At 40.8% G+C, this 15,522-nt stretch overlaps 1 protein-coding gene and 1 long non-coding RNA gene across 7 annotated transcripts in view; one reads left to right on the forward strand and one right to left on the reverse strand.

Annotated features, from left to right (window-relative positions):
- Positions 1-1,143: 1,143 nt before the first annotated feature.
- Positions 1,144-4,669, reverse strand: LOC122878848. Of its 2 annotated transcripts, XR_006378555.1 has the most exons (5): positions 4,630-4,669; positions 4,011-4,153; positions 3,641-3,713; positions 2,661-2,722; positions 1,144-2,296 (listed from the first exon to the last, which is right to left on the reverse strand). It is a non-coding gene; the product is annotated as an uncharacterized LOC122878848 (long non-coding RNA). The 2 variants fall into 2 exon arrangements; XR_006378554.1 differs by having other exon boundaries at positions 4,011-4,644.
- Positions 4,670-6,270: 1,601 nt separating this feature from the next.
- cuedc1b (CUE domain containing 1b) overlaps positions 6,271-15,522 on the forward strand; it is a 61,238-nt gene continuing 51,986 nt past the window's right edge. For all 5 annotated transcript variants that reach the window (XM_044202287.1, XM_044202290.1, XM_044202289.1 and 2 more), the window contains exon 1: positions 6,271-6,462. The gene's annotated coding sequence lies outside the window, so the exon portion shown is untranslated. The remainder of the gene's footprint in view (positions 6,463-15,522) is intronic.

Here is a 15,522-nt window from a genome sequence, read left to right on the forward strand (position 1 = left end):
AGTGCTCAGCACAACAGGCTGATGCACACACTGGTGAAACTATTGTGGTTGCGCTCACCTCAAGGGTCTCGCAGCAGTCCTGAGAAGAGCACCATCTTGAAGGTGTATGAGCGAATCCAGCACCAGATTTTGGTGGAGGATCAGTTCTGTGCAAAACAGGCATTCCTCTGCCAAAAACTTACATAAATTCTGTGCGGGACATCATCCGTTGCCAAGAGAGGCTCCTCAACCTGCACGCCACAAAACAGCCATCCACCATCACAAAGACCACCTCCATCTCATCTGCAGACCTACCTCCAGCACCACACCAGCCAGCAGTCCTCCCTCCACCAGACGGAATATGTGCCCACATCCAACACGGCAGGGACAAAGGTGTTAAAGGGAAGGACAGACATAACCATGCCACTCTCCCGGCCTCAACCACCACTGCAATGCATCTGCCAGTGAGAAAAACCCCTGCCACCTCTACCATCACCAGACCTGCGCTCTCTGCATCTACAGCAACCCCTGGGATTGTTAGCCCCTCCACACGGCCCATAATGCCTGCCAGTCAGGCAGCACCTGGGATTGTATGCCCCTCCACACAGCCCATAATGCCCTCTACTAGCACATCCCACAGTACTGGCAGTCCCTCATTCTGGGCTAGATCTACACAGTACAAGCCTAAGGTGAGGAAGCACTCCTCAGAAGTAGGAGGCAAACTGTCGTGGCTGCATAATCTCCCTGTCTGTTCACTCTGTGGCCAACCAACCCAGGGACATAGAAAATACAAAAAAAGGTCTGGACAACAGAGTGTACAGCAGCTACAAACACTTCACCTCTTTTGTTGATAAGATAGAGGAATGACCTGTAAATATGGTAGAGTTGCATTGTACATGTTCTTAATTTTAGTCTTAATGTTGTTTACATTTCATTCTTAATCACATTTAATGTTCCCTTTAAATTGTTTAAACTTTGCAAAACTTGTAAATAGTTTCCATTTTCATGTACATATTCAGGTACATATTGTAAAATTTGATAAAATAAGCTGTATTTCATTGAAAAAGAAAATCAGTCCAGTAACATGTGACCACAATAAATAGCTGTATTTATTGTGGTACCTCTTAAAGCCATTGAAGAATGATGCTATAACACAATATGAAGTATATTTGTAGGCAAATGCTACATAATTTATGTCATGTATTTAAATCTCAAATGGCCAATATCATACACACATGGAATACATACAGATGATAACAGTCTCTGCAACATTTGCTTTGAATGGGGGTGAGCCATACTGTAGACTCCTGTGAATCTCGACTGCATAATTTCTGGTAGAGAGGGACTGCGTTCGTACTTGTAATCATATACAAAGAAAATCTTAAAGATCTACATACATAGACGATACGTATTGCAGCTGGTGACCAATGTGTTTTTTTTCTGATTTCAGAATTGATGTATTATGGTGTATGTATGCCTCTGCTGGAAGACTCTGTCCTTTCTGTACTGGCAGTGTCTTGAATTATTTGATATATTTCTAAAATGAAAGTCAAACATGACGTCTGTGGTTTATGATGGAACTGTCAGGCTGCATCTACTGTATATTGTTGCAACCAGTTTCCCTAAAATGGCTTGGCAGAAGTTTTAGGCGCCGCTCTGCTGAAGAGTACATAAAATATTACGTGAAAATAATTTCCTTGATCCTTAATAATAATAATAACTTAGATTTATATAGCACCTTTCAAGGGACCCAAGGACGCTTTACACAAAAAGGGATAACATAAAAGACCATAGATTCATGAATGAATAGGTGAGTTTTGAGGAGGTACTTAGTACTATCATTAACAAATATATATTAAGACAACCCTCAGATGTTAATGCTCAAATGGAAATATAGTTTAATCTAACTTTGTCATATTCCCCTTTTAGTAGGGTGACACCACACATCACAAAAATGATTAAAGAAGTTATTGTGATACACAAAATGACATTTGTGCTCACAGTAAATAGTGGTACATGCTATACAAACACATTCAATAAGAGAAACCAGTAAAGGGATCTTGTCTTTCTTCTGCATTCACATCAGCAGGGCACTAAATGAAGAGTAAGTGTGCTGTGGTGAATAAACTTTATTTATAAATCTATACTATCTATACTGATTACTTTAATAGCAACATTCTGATGCTCACAACATAGTTTGACCACTTGGGGGAGCCATACACTACACTGCCATGCTCACATCATCTTCTCATACCAAAATAGTGCTCTTAAAAAAACAACACATTTCCATATGGAGTTTCACAACACTTAGCACCATCTGTAACAAAAAACAGAAAACAAGTGTTTGAATGTTAGGTGTTAGGTGCCATATAACAAAGCATGTGCTAATACATTTTCTTTTTTAGACAAATATTTTGCTCTTACATCTTGTTGAAGCCACAGTCAGCGGCTGGATGCAACAGACAACGCAACTTCTTTGTGTTTACCCATAGCCAGTAAATTCCAGCAGACACAAAGCTTTCACTGAATACATCTGCTATATGATATTTATCTGATAGCCTCTGTGGAAGTGTGTCCCAGTTCTACAAAATATGGTAGCAATCTAAAGTAAACTCTGCACAAATGTTGAGTGCACTATTTTTGCAGATCATATACAAGAAATGCATGCATTTGGTACTTACAGGCAATCAGAGGTAGCACACATCACAGGACCCATCAGCCTTGTCATCACACTCATTTTGGCCTTGGACAGAAAAAAGTAAACATCAAGCTTTGGAAGAGCTGTACAACAAAGAAGACTGAACTGAACTCATTCTACAGAATAGCCCATTTCAGAGTGTAAAATTATGAGCCCAAAAGGTCTCAAAAGTGTGTGTGTGTGTGTGTATCAGCAGGAGATGTGCTTTCCTTTTACGGGAGATTAGCAGTAAGGAGTGATGTATCTAAGAATCAAAGATGTGCCTGTTGTCACCGGGACTCTTGATGACAACATTAGGCTGTCTGGTGCCAGCTCTTGCAGTTTGTAATCTCCTTGACCCTCTTTGTCTAGCTGGAGTTACTATACATTCTGTGCAGAGGCAGACAGCGTGATAAACTGACAACATCTGCCAACAGGACTCCAACATCATGACTAACATGGAAACAAAACACTTTGTATTTATGCATTTCATCCATGACAATGAAAGACATTTTTTTCTTTAGACAAGAACATTTTCATACCACTTCTAATCAACACTTATTTTAACTGTTACAATTTGTTTTAATCCAAACTGAATCATAGTCAGATCTAAATATTTTTAAAACGATGTCAGTCTTTTTCCTGCCACCTTTCTGATTATCGCATGTAGTGGATGTTTAAAAAAAGAAGACATTTACCAATCAACAAACATATTCATACAGAATGGCTCTCAACTGTGTAGGACGGTGTAGTCCGTCATTCGTCCAGGAGTGTTCTATCGTAGAAAAGGTTTCAGTCGTAGTAATCTGGACACTGTTTTCAGAATCAAGACGTTTCGGCTCCCATCCAGAGTTTTGGCAATTGAGAATGACTTCTGGATGGGAGCCGAAACGTCTTGATTCTGAAAACAGTGTCCAGATGACTACGACTGAAACCTTTTCTACGATCTCAACTGTATAGGTGACAGTAGGACTGGTGACTCACATGTGCTGTCTTGGTCTGTGCTGCTGCCCACACTGACAGGACTTAAACATAAACAAGAACTTTTTCAGGGCCTCTGCCAAAAATACAGACAAAGTAACAGTTGTTACAGTAACAATATGTTTAACTGTTTTTTGGCATATTAACTGTTACAGGGAGACTTGTTTATTAGTTAGAAATGCTAAAAAGTAGCTAATAGTACACCTTAAAATTATACTTAACCTTATATCTGTGACTGCTTCAGTAAATTAACTTAAACTGAAGTTGCCCAGTGATGCCAAAAATATCAATACCAATTGATGGCGTTTATGTAACCTAGCGTTTAGCTAAGCTTCACAACATGTTAGTGTACCTAAACCGTTACCTTACTAACCTAAGGGCGGCTGTGGTTTAGTCGTAGCGCGGGTCATCCATTAATCGGAAGGTTGGAGGTTTGATCCCGGCTTCCTCCAGCCCACATGTCGCTCAGTATCTTGGGCAAGATACTGAACCCCAAATTGCTCCAGAGGGCTGTTCCTTAAGTGTGTGTGAATGAGTTAGTTTCTTTTGCATCTGCAATCAGTGTGTGAATGTGATGTAGTGTGAAGCGCTTTGAGTGGTCGGAAGACTAGAAAGGCGCAAATACAGTCCATTTACTTAGCGTTAAATTAAATACTTAACGTAAATAAATAATTAAAAGTTAGCTAAATATTGCTTAGAGTTACTATTCCTATAACGTTACATGGCACCAGCTTTATTGTTTAAGATATCAAACACATATCATACGTTTCACGTTTTAAACACGATATTATTTCAGACAAAATCAATAAGATAACAACGACGATTAGCTAACAATAACACTAGCTAGCTCTTATATGATGAACTACGGAGGCAAACATTTTGTAAACATGTAACTTAAACTATAAAGTTCATAATGTGAAAAATTCTTAAAGGAAAATGTGTTATGGGAGGATGAATATTTAATAATTATCTCTTAAATGATTTCATCCCACTTTATCAATGGCCAGACTGATCCATGGACCGGAAACACTGAACTGTTTTGACAGCCGTTGACAGCTCGGTCCACTCTCGCGAGAATGTGAGAATGGCACTCGTTCGCGCAGCTTTGTGAAATTTCACGCTCACTGAGTCACAATAACTCTTTATGAATAAAAGTCGATTTTTATTTGTTTTTTTTTTTAATATATGTAATGATAAATATTTCAAAATTGCAAATGAAATAGCCATACTGCTATCTGCTGGGGTTATTATCTCCTTCAGTGTTCATTTCCTCAAGCCTGTAGAGCAGTGTTGGCCCACATGAATTACTTTGTGTATAAAAATAAATAAATGAAATAAAAATACAAAATAATACCATCATATAATACTTTATACTATACTATACTATGAACTGAAAATGGTATTGAATTTGCCCCCTTTCAATCTTAACTACAGCTCATTTCAGCTTTACAAATATAACCGTCTGGGGACCTTCAGGTTAATGACCTTCAAGGAACGTGTCCTGAATGTTCTCTAAAGGTTTTTAAAAATAATCTTGAGAGAATCTTCAGGGAAAGTTCCCTGGAGGTTGCCTGTTTGCTGTGGTTGTTGGCTGTGAAGTTTATTTTGTTTAGTGGCAGGTTATTTCATTTCTGTAGCCTAATAATGCTTGTGGCACCCTCCACGGTGTCCATAGACTTTGCATTTATTGTTGGTCATTGGTCAATTGTTTTGTCCTCTTGTCCTCTGGTTTTATATGGTTTATATTTAAATAGACCTTTTATAGTGTTGTAGACCGCCATGTCTATTTTATGTTATGTTCATCGTTAATGGATAAGACGGTGTAGTCCCTCATTCGTCCAGGAGTGTTCCATTGTAGAAAAGGTTTCAGTCGTAGTCATCTGGACACTGTTTTCAGAATCAAGACCTTTTCGGCTCCCATCCAGAAGTCATTCTCAATTGTGAAAAAATTGGACAGGAACTAGAAATTTAAGCAACTCTAAGCTAGAGAGAAGAGTTGGTTTGAACGGGGCGTCAAGGAGGCCATTTTTGTGAAAAAAGAGAACCCCTCTTTGAACAGAAATGGTGGTCTGAGATTTAATCTGCCCAAAGTCTATCAGAGTGTATTATCACCTTGGTCAAGCCAATCACATGCTAATCAGGTACTTAACAGTGATGAAGTAGATGCAGCCAGAAAACAATAGGCCTGATTACTGATTACTGGGCCATCTTGGAAACTAGCTATTAACAGATACTCCTTCCTGGGGGCAGGGCTTATGTATCACAGAGTATCTTAAATTTCTAGTTCCCGTCCAATTTTTTCACAATTGAGCATGACTTCCGGATGGGAGCCGAAACGTCTTGATTCTGAAAACAGTGTCCAGATGACTACGACTGAAACCTTTTCTACGATCGTTAATGGATGCATATAGAGTTTCTTCACTGAAACAAAGTGGCTTCACTGTATGTTTTCTTAAACATAGGCTTGCTTGGCTCAATAAGTGACAATTTGTGTTTATAGATAGGATAGGATATATTCGCTATTTTACAGCTGTGAATTTAAAAATTACTTTATCAGAAGGGTCCCCCGAGAATGCTCCGCCCCCTCCGTGCTGAGAGTTTATATATTTTATTTTGAAGCTTTGAGTGTGTTATGGCTAACCTGACACATCCGGTTGCCAGTTGAATTTCGCATATATGCTGGCGTGGCGCTGGATGGACAGTATCCTTCTGGTTCCCATTAAAATGCTAAAATCCACCGTTCCGTTGCTCAGTTGTACTTCCTCTCGACACTTCAGCACACGGTGGATATTATCTGTTCAACTGGACCCTCTGCGCCTTTGTCAGTGAGTAACGCTAGGATTGCTCTGTTGTTGTTTTTTCCAGCCCAAAGGACGTGTTTGATGTTACACAGCTTCAACTACTGGATTTGGTGTAAATGTTTAGCCTCATTTAGCGTACCACTCCTGTTTGTAAACACCAACACGGCGATGTAAAAAGTGTTGTTTTCAGTAATATGCATTTCTAACACTAAAAATGAGTGCAATTCGTAACATTCGTGTCTTGAATTCGATGACATATTTAGAAAGAGCTCATTTGGATTGGATGCTGCGACTGAGAGTCACTGACCAAGGCCTTGTAGATGACAATTCCCTGTCCATTGGATATTATGTGCCTGGTTATGATTAGTTAGCTATAACAGCTAACTAATATATCACCGCTAAACATTGTTAAACTAAAGGTCGCTGCTAACATTAGCTATTGTAGTATGAAGTCAACGTTATAGTCTTAAAATAAAATCGTTCGGGTGACTAATCACGACATTTAGATCAGCATTTGACAGTTCTGAGTTGGCTATTAGCTGAAGAGTACCGTTAGCCAGTTAGCAACGACTCATTCCCAGTAAGAGCGCATGCATAGAGGAACTCGTCAAATGTGAACGTTAGTGTATGGTATGCCACACTTTATAAAATATATATAATAATAATAAGGCCCTACTTATGCGACAAATACAGGTACATGATGAAACACTAGTTATGAGCTTTTACGACGCCTTTATGGTCTACTTTTTACATCGGATTCACGATTGAACTTAAAATATACCGTGTTGGGCAGTGTATCAGAGATTTTAATTTACACACATTTATCTTTTATATAAACCATGGGGGAGTCTTTAGTACTGAAGTAGTGGGTGGACTATGTGGACTAGATCATGGTTTTGATTTTTTTTTTTTTAATAATAGCAGTGGCCACCAGTTTCTGTCACACCGTTTAGTTACCTGCTGTCACAATTTGTGACCATATCTTAACTCTCTGGGACACCTTTTTTGGTAACAGCCCATCAGAATATGATAGATGACTATAATAAATACAGTTGCAATCTAGTTAAAATAACTACAATGCCTAAACCGGTCACAGAATTTAGTGTAACAGCAGTATGTATCCACAGAGGAAGGTATTTAATGAGAATTAAATGTTGAGCTGCCTCTTGTGTAAAGGCATGTCATCTAGAAATGGATCACAGACCACCATCTGTTGGTAAACATGGACGTAGTATATTCAATTTGTTTTCAATTCAATTTTATTTATATAGCGCCAATTCATAACAGAAGTTATCTCATTGCACTTTTCCTATAGAGCAGGTCTAGACTGTAATCTTGTAATATTAATTAGAGACCCAACAAATCCCACCATGAGCAAGCATTTGGAGACAGAGGCAAGGAAAAACTTCCTTTTAACAGGCAGAAACCTTGGACAGAACCAGACTCGGTGGTGGGCGGCCATCTGCCGCTGCCATGTTAGGTTTTGAGAGAGAGAAAGAGATTTATGTGATGTCAGTCAGTGGTTGAGGTCAAAGTTTGTGATGGGACATTCTGAGTTCAGGGGTCTATGTGGTTTAGAGCCAGACCAATACATTGGTATTTGAGTGTTTAAGAAAATCATAATGGATAATATTATTTTCCCTTAAACACATAACATAAAATAACGTGTGATAATGAAGCCTCCAATTTTTTAAGTAAAGAATAGAATTTTAGATAGTAGTGAGTGGAGGTTTTACAGTTGTAAAATAAACTTGTCATTGCTCTCTGGACAAACTATGTAATAGTTTTTCTAAATGACCTCAAACTTATCTTTTGTATTTCTGGACTGCAATTTCTTAATATTTTACAACTACATATGTGGACATATACAGATGATTTATCTGTCTAATTGGGTTTAAATTAATACATACTTCAGGATGTTGCCTTCCCTGAAATTAAAAAAACATGGCCGTCAAACAGAATAAAATTTGGTCCCAATTGACCTGGTGCAACGATTGTAATAATCCCTTGTTCTCAAGTTTTTCCTCCTTTTTGGTAAGGGTATAAAATGCTTGTTTCCAGTATGAAGTCTGTCCCACAATTGAATGCTGTGCTACATGGGTTGGATGCTGTATGTGCGGTATGACAAGGAACGTCTTCTAGGTATGAATGTTGCCTACAAACATTTTGTAAAGAAATATCATCTTCCTGTGCCAGAGCCAGAAAAATGGCAACAGAAAACTGGCGACAAGCGCAGATAAGATTGACACAGCTGTACAGGTTGTTGTAAATTGACTAACAGAAATAATGCTTATTTTGAAATATATCTTCAATAGTCATGAAAAAGATTCAGTTAATTGCTCCGTCCAACCACTACAGCAGTTTCTGTGTCGAATGAAAATGACATTGGCAGGACAGATACATCACTCACTACTGAATTGTTAGGGCAAAACAATACAAAATAACCCTTCCAGCTAAAAAGATATTGACTAACAGTGATGTTGATAGGTTTTCAATGTAGTGAGTTCCTGGGACCCACAGGTGGACATTTGAGTAGGTCACAGGGAAAGCGAGTGGGTCCTCAGAACAGGATTAGAATTAAATATTTTAAATAACTAAATGTTATTTGTAGTGCAACAACAGTAATGTTTACAACAGCAAAGTCACCCTATAAACTCAATAATATCTCACTGGAAACAAATATAAAATGTTAATAAATCATATTCCTGACATCAAAACAGGAATTTGCCAAATTTTAAGATATTTTTCCCCTAATGACTCCTTTCATCTACTTTGAGGTCCTTCGACACATTCTACACGTGTTGGCGTCTCTACGTACTTCTTCTGAACTCTGCCAAAAGATCGCACTAAAAATGTACTTTGGTTGGTTAAATAAAGACTAGAAACTGGTAAAACATTAGCTGTCTATGAACACCAGATCAAATTCAGTCATTGATCGTCTAGCATTGCTTGATCACACTTTTTAGAAACTTGCCAGCCTCACCTCCTCTGGACCACCTCAATTGACGCCAACTTTGCTAAGTTTGTTTTAAGCCTGGTGGCTAGACTAGCCGGTCACTTTTATCACATCATCATGGCTGTGTGTGTGCCAGCTGTCATTCTCACAGTTGGAAGTCAGTTCAGATGGCTGAAACGGCAGCTTAAGAACAAGGAGGAACTAATCCTGGGGGTTTTCATCCTTTGCCACTGCCCAAGCCACTCCTCTCCGCACTGGGCTCTCCCGGCTACGGCCTCCATCCCTCACAAGAAGGCTCACGGCATCTATTAACTAATTTCGAACGGACTCTGCACTCTTGTAAGGCTCATACCTCCAGACCCAGAATCCACTCTCGCATCTTTATTGAGCAGTCCTCAGCTACTTTTTCCAGCTTTTTTTCTGGTCTGGCCAGTTGCCCTCCTCATTTTGCTAATCTTAATGACCAAGTTGGTTGGTTTAATTTGTGTACATGTGCCCTTGACTCTTCCGCTCCATTCACCTCTAGGGCTGTCTCAGTTATTAATACAACCCCTTGGATCAATGGTAACATCAGACTACAAAGAAGGGAATATAGAAAAACCAGATATAGATGGTAAAAATCCAAACTCGAAGTTAACCACCTCCATATGAAGGAGCTTTTGTTGAAACTGAACCAGATTATTAAAGATGTGTGAGCTGCTCTGACTTGATTACTAGAAACAAACACAATCAAAGATTTCTGTTTAGGCATATTAACCAGCTTGTAAATCTATCTCTTCCTGTCATTCCTGACTCATCTTCTGGGGACTGTGAAAACTTCATATCATTTTTTTGTTGGTATGTTCAATGGTCTGATTTTTGCCCTGACTGTTTTTAACCTCTGCACCATTCAGCCGTCCTATTTTACTGTCTGAATTTGCCCCTATCTCCCTGCAGATTGTTTCCTTCCTTACGTCCCACCCTGCTCGCTATTATCAACAATTCTCTGACATCCAGGTCTGTACCTGACTATTTTAAAATTGCCAGTGTCCAGCCACTTCTTAAAAAACCTTCTCTCGACCCAGCCCAGTTAGAGAGCTATAGACCGATTTCCAAGCTACCCTTCATATCCCAAACCCTTATCCAAAATTTTAGTCTGGCTTTCGTCACAGTCTTAGTACTGAAACCACATTACTAAGGGTCACTGACATTCTTATGCATGCAGACAGAGGTGAATATTCCATCCTCATACTACTGGACTTGACCTTTGATACCATCGATCATGCCATTTTACTTGATAGGTTACATCATGGGTTGGCATTTCTGATACAGCTCTAAACTGGTTGAATTCTTACTTGACTAATAGATATTTTAATGTTTGTATCAATAATCATGTGTTCTCCTCAGCTCCCCTGCTGTATGGAGTCCCTCAGGGATTGGTCCTTGAACCAATACTCTTATCATTGTACATGCTTCCTCTGGGTCATTTGTTCAGCCGCTTTCATGACATGTCATATCACTGTTATGCCGATGATACACATCTATTTCTCTGCCAAACCCAATGACCTGAATCAACTGTCCTCCAACTGATTGCTTAGCTGCCACCAAAGATTGAATGTCTCATAATTTCCTCCACCTAAACCCTGAGAAAACAGAAGTTCTTTTAATTCGACCCGATAACTTTGCCACTGCAGTAGATCGTTTATTGGACCATTTCACTCTAATATCGAATCTACCACTAAGAATCTTGGAATCATCTTTGACCATCCTTTTACCAAGCTCGTCCAGACCTGTTTTCTTCAGCTAAGAAATATAGCTAAAATCAAATGTATCTTGTCTTCTACGGATCTGGAACTATTAATTCACACTTTCTCTCCTGTCTAGATTATTGTAATTTCCTCTACACGTGCCTCAGTCAAGCTGCTCTAAATCATTTACAGTTGGTCCAAAATGCAGCTGCCAGGCTGCTAACTAGAATTAGCCGTCGGTCCCACATTACCCCTGTTCTTGCATCCTTCCGTTGGCTTCCTCTAAAATTCAATATAATAAACTACAAGATTTTATTGATACATATAAATCTCTGCATGACCTTGCCCCCAGTTACATTCCTGATCTTCTCATTCCACTTCTCGACCACTCAGATCCTCAAATCTCGGCCTTTTATCCATCCCCTGCTCCAACCTCAAAACAAAAGGTGATAGTACCTTCAGGTGTATTGGTAAAGTATTGGCTTTTTGGAAAGGTTTTATTGCACTTATAGTAACGAGCGTAGTTGTCATCAACTCAAGTAATCTTCGAGTTATCTTCACCTGGTTCACTGTCTCCACCGCGGCCTGTTTTGCTGTTCGCTCACTTTGCCACGTGTGTGTGTGGGGGAGGTGTGGGTGGAGGAGCTCAGCCCAGACACAGAGAGCAGGGGAGAGGCTGCAGCGTGATAATCAATTACACCAGTTTTTTTGACAGTGAGGTTTCTTTTGTTTATATCCATGATTTCAACACGTTTTTGTTGTTCACAATGTAGCATTATCAGGAAAAAATAGGGTGCAGGACACGTACCTAGCAGCATCACTGGGCTAACATGAACATGGTGTCAGACTCAATAATAAAATGAAATGGCAATTTTTTTTGATTATCAGGCTCATGGTCACTCAGGCCTCAAGCCAGTAATCAACAAGAGAATGTGCCTGCGGCAAGAATGTGGGTGTTCATGACGTACACGCCAAGTCCATGCCAAGGAGGCTCACGTTGGCACTTGCTGGGTCAGCTGTCGCAAAAGGCATGTAGTGTGCTCTTCTACACTGGCTTCAGTCACTATAATGTTTTCTGCTGGAGTTGGACTTAGGAGGGCGCCCAACAGCATTATCCTGAGGGACCTACAGGGTAGTGGTACCAACCAAAGTGAAACTGCTGTTTAAATGTTGACTTTAAACATGTAATAACTGATTTGTTTGGGTTTTTTGCCACTTGGAGACAAGGGGAAAAAAAGTTGTGAACACACATTGATATATCAGAACCTTTTTTTTTAAATTGATATGGCGAACTTTTTAGCATGCAATTGCTTATTTACACATCCGGAGCAACGGAGCAACATTATCGTTCATTTGGAGTCATGTTACTGGCCACATGAATTTAAGTCCAATATTTACTGTGTTTTTGCACAGTTTTTATCTATCAACTCCTGAGTTGGACCATTTTGCTCCACTCTGGGGCTCCACCAGCTAGTCTCCAACTGTGTCTGTTTGCTGTTTGGTGCTGAGCAGGTAGTGTACACTGGGTTTTTAGAACGGCCTGCTACACCTGAACCAAAACAGTAAAGTTGTGGGCTGGACAGCTAAACAATGAGCTGAAACTCGCTATAAAGCTGAGGGGAGCTGCAGATTTAGGTATTCTCTGTAGGTTCATCACTATGAGTGACACCTTTTCACATTATCACATCAGAAATACTGATCCCTGAGGGGAAACTCTTTTTGTTGCAGCAGCTCAGTATCACATCAGTGCACACAGGAATAGAAGTACTAAGCAAAAAATATAATACACTATAATACAGGTCAGATAAATTAAGTACCAAGTGGGTATAAGTATAAAATTAAAATAAGTGTAAAGTACAAAGTGGATGTACTGATTGATAAGAATGTACGGTATAATAATACAATGTAATACAAGTAGTAAGTAAGTAATCGTGCATGAACTGAATGAAGTTAAGTGTAGGAGATTAACCAGATTATTAGACGGTGAATATTGCACAGTAGTAATAGAAGTATGAATAAATATCAATAAATAGGGGATTTTAAACTGAAGAGTATATTGCACAGCAGTATTAACACAGAATATTGCACAATTATTTCAAGGATTGCAGTGATGTTAATGATCAATGTCCAGTTTAATAACTTAGGGTCATACAGACTGACACTTAGAGGGATGAGTTAAAGACTTTGATGGCCACAGGCAGGATTGGCTTCCTTTGGTGCTCTGTGGTGGTTTTTGGGGGCATGAGTCTTCCGCTGAAGGTACTCCTTTGTTTGACCAGCACGTCATGGAGTGGGTGGGAGACGCTGTCCAAGATGGCATGTAGTTTGGCCAGCACCCTCCTCTCTGACACCACCGACAGAGAGTCCAGCTCCACCCCCACAATGTCACTGGCCTTACGGATCAGTTTGTTGAGTCTGTTAGTATCCGCTACCCTCAACCTGCTGCCCCAGCATGCAACAGCATACAGGATAGCACTGGCCAACACAGACTCATAAAACATCTTCAGCATTGTCTGGCAGATGTTGAAGGACCTCAGCCTCCTCAGGAAATAGAGGCCGCTCTGGTCCTTCCTGTAAAGAGCTTGAGTGTTCTTAGCCCAGTCCAGTTTATTGTCCCTGTGTAATCCCAGGAACAGATGGTTCTGCTCACACCATGACACAAAGTTCCCCACCACAGCCCTGTACTCAGTCTCATCACCACCGCTGATTCATCGCACCACAGCAAAGTCATCAGAAAACTTCTAAAGGTGGCAGGACTCTGTGTGGTAGCTGAAGTCTGTGGTGTAGATGGTGAAGAGGAAGGGAGAGTGGATACTCCCCTGAGGGGTCCCCGTGTTGCTGACCACGCTGTCCGACACACAGTGCTGCAGATGCACATGCTATGGTCTGCCAGTCAGGTAGTCAACAATCCAGGACACAAGGGGGGTATCCACCTGCATCGCTGCCAGCTTCTCACCCAGCAGGGCTGGCCGGATGGTGTTGAAAGCACTAGAGAAGTCAAAAAACATGATCCTCACTGTGCTTGCCGGGTTGTCCAGGTGGGTGTGCATGCGGTTCAGCAGGAGCATGCGGTACCAGCCGGGGCTGGTAGGCGAGCAGATGGGGGTCTGACCATGGGCCGCAGCTGTTCCAGCACCAGTCTCTCCAGGGTCTTCATTATGTGGGAGGTCAGTGCCACCGGTCTGTAGTCCTTGGAGCCACTGGGACGCGGCGTCTTCGGCACAGGAACGAGGTCTACGATGTCTTCCACAGAACAGGGACATGTTGAAGGACTCCACATAGCTGGGGGGCACAGGCTTTTATCACCCCGGGGCTAACTCCATCGGGTCCTGCCTTGTTTGAGTGGAGTTTCATCATCTGTCCTCTCACCTGGTCAGTAGTCAGGCACACAGCAGAGGTTACAGGCGGGGGAGAGGGGGAGTCATAAGTCTGAAGAGGGCCATTAGCCTGAGAGTCAGTTGAGGGGGGAGTAGGACTCCCAGGAAGATGGAGGAGGGCGGAGCAGTGGACTCAGAGGAGCTTGAGGGCCGACAGCAGCTGAGTTAGAAGGGGGATGAGCAGGAGCCGGTGTGTCAAATCTGTTAAAGAACAGATTAAGTTCGTTGGCCCTGTCCAAGCTGCCTTCAACTCCTCTGCTGCCAGTCGGTCTGAAGCCAGCATAGCAGGGTTTGAGGTGAACCAGGTTGTGGTCTGACCTACCCAGGTGGGGTGGGGGGGGAGCTGTATGCGTTCTTAACGTTAGCATAAAGCAGGTCCAGTGTCCTCTCCTCTCTAGTAGGACAACTCACATACTGGGTGAAATTAGTCAGTGATTTTGAAACACTGACATGGTTGAAGTCACCCGAGATTAATATGTGTGAGTCTGGAGTTGCTATGGCGGTGTGAATGGCATTGCACGTCGATGCCGGGTGTTATTTGTTACATTTTATACCGGCTTTAACAAAATTGAGTGCTCCTCATTAATGTGCAGTTCACCGAAAAACCACAATGATTGTTAAATGGGATAGTTTGGTTTCTATATATTATTGTTTATTATATTTCCTAGGGAGACACACACAAATATCTACAGCATCAAATAGTTCCTCTCAAAAGAGGAATACGACTTCCTCAAATGAAATGAAAAAATTCAATGAAAAAATCTGTTGGTAACGAAATTAGTCTACCTGTTCAAATATGTATAATTATCCTTATTTCACAATTAAAAAAATTTGTGAGATTATATCAAATTTAGGGGAAACTAAGGGGAATTTGTTGCCTTTGGGCTTCCAGGGTCCGAAATTAACACTTGCCAAGTGCCAAATGCAGGTAGCTTTTTTGTTTGGCGAGTAAATCTCGGAAGGCTATCCGCCACACTGCCGGGTAAATGTTTGTACCAAAATTGTCATGTAATAACAAACTATG

Source organism: Siniperca chuatsi, linkage group LG7 (assembly GCF_020085105.1).
Source record: "Siniperca chuatsi isolate FFG_IHB_CAS linkage group LG7, ASM2008510v1, whole genome shotgun sequence".
Lineage (NCBI taxonomy): Eukaryota > Metazoa > Chordata > Actinopteri > Centrarchiformes > Sinipercidae > Siniperca > Siniperca chuatsi.